The sequence below is a fragment of the Austrofundulus limnaeus genome, unplaced genomic scaffold (assembly GCF_001266775.1).
Source record: "Austrofundulus limnaeus strain Quisiro unplaced genomic scaffold, Austrofundulus_limnaeus-1.0 Scaffold203, whole genome shotgun sequence".
NCBI classification, from domain to species: Eukaryota; Metazoa; Chordata; class Actinopteri; order Cyprinodontiformes; family Rivulidae; genus Austrofundulus; species Austrofundulus limnaeus.
This window is the reverse complement of record NW_013952605.1, coordinates 671,541-677,240: the sequence shown is the minus strand read 5'-3', so window position 1 is coordinate 677,240 and position 5,700 is coordinate 671,541.

Below are 5,700 nucleotides of genomic sequence, written 5' to 3'. Positions count from 1 at the left end.
GTGGAGAAGACACGTCACCGTGGAGAGCCGTTAACCAATATGCAAATTAGCCTGCAGTACCACTGCTCTACCCATATGAGCAGCTAAAACACGTTTTTAGACCAAATATTACAGATTTGAACAAATATGCACAAAAACATCAAAATTAGCACAGAAACAGTACTATATAACATTTTAGACACATTCTAGACAGTTTATCAGCTAAAAAAAGTTAATTTTGGGGTAAGTTACTCTTTAAATATCATAAACTACGTGGTTTAAAAAGCAAGACTGTGAGTTTTCAGTCTCATAGTTTTTTGAGAAAGAAAATTTCTTTCACATAACTGCAGATTCAAGTTCACTTTGCTGCTCTTTTTAAAACAACACTAAGCAACTTCAGTCTGGAGAGACTCAGAGAAAAGCTGCGATTGGAGAGTTTCATTTAATATGAATACAATATGTATCAATATGCATTATGGGAGCTGTAGTTTATGGTCTAACCTGATTTTGATACATTAATATTATTACTGTTTAACAAATGGAGATGTCGAGATGAAAAATATATATTTTTTTATTTGTTCACAAAATATCATCTTTATTTTCTTTTCTGCTAAACTTAAAAAATGATCTGTACCAAAGACAAAATATATTCTCTGCTGCTCCTGGTGACAGATTTATTTAGCACCAAAAACTTATCTTGTGGGGATCGAATGTGCAGTTTTTCATGTTGTTTTAGTCGTGCTCTTTGTATAAATAAGCCTGTAATGACAGGAACGCCACCTTTTATAAATAAAAACAAATTATTCCTTAATGGATTAGTTGCATATTTTTCACAGACAGTCTTTATTTTGACTTTATGCCAAAACATGACATGACGTTCCCAAATACCTTTGAACAGCTAAAATTCTGAGAGCAACCAGGTTTGCCATGAAGGAAAAGACAAAACGCAATTCTGTTTTTAAGAGCAGATCCTCTAAGGCAGGGGCATTTTGAAAGATACTGGTGTGAGTGTGATAATGTGTGAGTCAGTTATCGGCTCTAGCAGAGCTGTAGGGACAGACATGATGTGAAAGTGTTGGTCCTTCCTCGATGACCCTGGATCAAAGGGTGGGACTCGTAGGCCAAGAGGGGTACACTGAGGGCCTGGGGTGTGATTTTATCTATAGGATAGAGTTACTAGTGTGTGTATGTGTGTATGTGTGTGTGGGGGGGTAGACTGGCGGGCACAGGGGGGGTCACCCCCTTCTTGCTTTTTTGTCCCCTCTGACAGGGAGGCACTTTTTCTCAAATGGTCCTCATTTTCTGCCCATCTCGCCCCCACCCCCTCCTCCAGCTGCACTTCTTGTCACTCACTGCAACTCAGTTGTGGTTTGCTGTGAAAATGTGTTTTTATTTTCTGTGTACATTGAGTTTATGTTTGCTTGACAGTTTTAACGCTRCGTTCCAGTTAGTGGAACTTGAAATTCTGACGTCGGTTCTGAGTTGAAATCGTTCCAGTTTCCAACTTATCAGAATGTTGGGGAAAAAAATCATTTCTATTTCTTTTGAATTGTATTTCTTGCTTTGCAACAGTAATWCAACAATAGATCTCTATGTGGAATTTTGAGTGTACAAATAGCGTTAAATCTTTTCTCATAATAAGTGCAATAAATACTACAAGTATGACTGATTTAATGTAAAGTAATTAACAACACAGAACTGCTAAAAACTTAAAAATAAAGGCTTTTAGGTCGTATTCACACCTGATAGTGCAGTACACTCAATTCGATTGGGGACCAAAGTTGCAAGATTTGTTGTTACAGTCKCAGTGGGTGTAGTTCACACTCACACTACACTTTGTCAAACAAACCAAACACTGTAAWCAACCTGTTCCCTCCCTCACCTGAACRAATCAACACAAAACCCTCAGAMGAAGACAAGGAGCAMAACTTCCTTCTTCACAAAATGCAAACAAACAGAGGGACATCAGATTTTAGTGGTTGTAGAATTTCTTTTAGGATTTTCTTTTTGGCTTATATTTCTAATAAACACTCTTCACCAATGGGCTCAGCATGAGCTRAAGATGAGGCAGAACCATGGAAAATATTGTTTTCCACACAAAGCAGCTGAGACAGCTCCATGTGAGGTRTCATTCACTGARTAGGARCACATCCAACTTCACAGCAGTGATAACCACCTTATACAGACCGCGAGTGAGGTATTTACAAGATATAAGTAACTTTATTACTATTATTACTCAGAATGCCCCGTGTTATAGTCCACTTCTTGTTGGAGCGGGCTCCAGTCCGCTTGYGGTTCACACATGCATTTGAACCGCACCAGAGTTCGCTTCAATTCAACCGAGACCTRGGTTTTTAGGCAGACTAGAGTTTGCTTTTTTGGTCCGCACCAGAGATCAATTATGCATTCACACCTCCCCAAACAAAACAAACCTTTTAGGCAAATAAACTACAGTTAGAAYAAAGTGGACTAAACAGGGCTGGTGTGARTACACCCTTAGTCTCTGTTGATCTGAGGAGCAGCCAGTTCAAATGATAATGTCACACACACACACATGCTCAGGTGCTCAGGTGTAGTCATGTTGCACTGACTTAACGACTTGAAATTATGACCACTCCAGTTCATTTTTCAGTTTAGGAAGTGGTAAGCTCCGACCTGCAAGGACAACTGGAATGCAGCAAAAATATTAACTTTTTTGTTCTAATCATGCTGCAATAATCCAATTTATTACAACTCTGAAAGAACTGATTAGCAATTGRCACTTTCCTCAAATCACAGGAACATAATTCATTTTATCAACAGTAAWGAACTGATTTGGAAAACCTTCCTTAATTGGTTTACTAAACAGATTTTGTGTCAGGATAATTATTAGATTCTTGCAAATGTCTTAACGTCTCCCTGAAAAAATGGTAAACAGAGCTGATGAGGATCAAAAGCAAAACTGGAACATTAGGTAACTCTAAATGTAAATCTGTTACATTCTACATAAAACTGAACTGTTTTCTTTATATTCACCAAACCATTGTTGAAAAATCAAACTACATTTCAGGTCTTTTGACTCAATAAACAACTCYGACATCAGCTTCTGATTTATCTTGCTTACACTAATATACTCTTCAGAATATTTCAAAGTATTTTTTGTTTGAAGTTTGTGTTTTAGTACATAGTTTTTTTTTTTTACAACACATTCTCAGACAGAACATGTCAGGACTCATCTGTACGGTCAGAAGTCAGTGGTGTCCTCTTAATCCTTTGAGTGCCTTATCTCCTCTCCTATCACGCTTCTCCTGAAAGGAAACTGCTATCTGATGGAGGGAAGGGCAACAGAGGATGGATTTGGAGTGTCTGTGTGGTGTGTGCAAGCAGCAGGAATTTTAAGAAGTAACATTAGAGTGAATAAGCAAATCATATCATTTTTTCAAGCCTCACTTCTAAACTTCTACCCCAGATGCTGTGAGGGGAAAAAAATGTGAGGTTTATTTTGTTATAGTTTAATAATATGTGTGCTATGCTGAATYTCCTAGACAAAATTGAACAAAATAGCTCTTAAAATCTTTCACAATTTTTCAAAATTTCCAAAATGTCCTGAGCACCTACATATTATTTGACATTACAAACTACAGTTAAGTAAAATACTTTCTTGAAAACATAAATCAGCCGAAACACGTGACAAAACTTGAACTAACCYTTAGCTTAAGCTACACTCAAAATTGTTCACTCAAAATGGACAGATCATCCGTTATTGGAACTAATTATTTCCTAACTTTTAAACCAGACTGCCCATAAACAGATCCAGTTTCAAAATTACCTATCATTTTCATAAAACTTGCAATTAACAACAACAAAAAAAAGTTGTGTTTTTCAGTCCTTTTGCTAATGTAGCTTTGGCAGGCAGTGGTGTCACCTGTTCTGCTTCAACACACCTGATTCTTCTTCTGCTGTTTCTTCTGTTTCTGCTTCTTCTTCTTATGTTTTATGGCGGTTGGCAGACCAACTGAAGGTGCATTACCACCACCTACTGAACTGGAGTGTGGACAGGAGATACAGTATACAGAAAAACCACACCTGATTCAGTGACTGCATAACCTCTTCAAATTCTGTAAAAGCCTGCTAACCACCCATTCATGCAAATCAGGTGTGTTGAAGCTGAGGAACCTCTAAAACATGCAGAATGRCATTGCTAGTTTGACACCTGTGGGGTTAGCACTGATGYCTCACAGCAAGCAGGTCCTGGGYTCAATTCTTGGCRTTCTTTCTCCTTGTGGTTGTGTTGGTTTCCTCCTGCAGAACAAAARCATGAATGTTAGGTTGCCTTCAGGGTCAGGCCTTTTCTGCAGAAGGGATCTGTGGTATCAATGGGGTTTTTCTGGTTAAATAAAATTAATTTGATGACCTATAAAATCAGAACTCATGACCAAAGGTTAGAGATCTAATCTGGTGTGTCTGCTCAACTGATACTGCAGGTAGGATAAGCCAACCCGTCCACACCAATTAAATTAAATTAGGTAAAATCAAATGTAGCTTTCAATCTGATAAAATTCACTGCAACCATTTCATTAGGACACAGTTAATGTGCTACGTGCTTCACATGTAAGTTAATAAAAAGAAAAATCCCAGTGCTGGCTTTTCAGAAATTTAAAAAAGAAGAAATATACATGGTGAGTTTGAGCMAAAAATCTTGTCATACAGTATAAGCACAAAATGTAAGTAAATTTGTGTTTGGTGGATTATTTCTAAAGCAAAGAGCTGCTCTAAATCTTATACTGTAGAAAAGCCTGTTAATTTCACTTCTAAATGGTGCCACATTTGTAAGGAACATGCATTTGTGGGATGAGCAGTAGAGTATGTGGGTTGCACACATGAAAAATTTGCCAAATATCTGTCTAACAGCTTATTCTGCTGTTGCTGTTGACACATGTTCTGAGCTTCTGGCACCCCCAGGTGCTGCCATTTAGGTGCCTGATATAAGATCTATTGTTGAGAAACACTGTTACAACAAAGAATTAATCTACCAAACACTAATTTCCTTACTGAAGTGCAAAGTATAAAAAGAAAAATGTAGGAGAAAAAAATAGCCATCTTCAGACTGTGAATCAAGAAGTGTAGCTTTAGATGACATGTCCTGGCAGTTGTAGAACAAACATGTATAAATCTAATCTGTCTGACTGAGGTGTGTGGAGATGATGGTTAACCAGCCGGTGCCTGGTGATAACGTTCAGCTAGCCCCGGGTTGCAGGAAGCTGATTAGATACAACTAAGAGCAAATGCAGAACTGGGTCAGTGCTCTCTGGCACCAAACTGTGATTATAGACTCTCAATTATCTAATAAAAAACACAAGGAAGGAATGTGACTCCTGTGTTTATTTCCAGCTATCTAAATGTGGTGCTATTTGAGACAGAACTGCTGGGAGTCTGGTCTCAATGTACATGTAAATCTAAACATGTGCAATGTTACGCTCACTTATTTAGAAAAATGTAAGAAATTAATTTGTAGAGATGGTAAAGTGGTGGTTTTACTGTCAATGATAAAAGATTCATCATAGCAGTCAGATTTGTGTTGGCTAGTTTTTAATATGCATATAGATCTGGATGTATGCATTTTGGCACTAGTTTGTATAAAACAATAGTGGAAAACCTTGAATGTTTAAGAGATTATCAATTATTATTCTTGAACAGGGCTTATTTTGGTTTGTAAATTATTTTATATATACTGCATATATA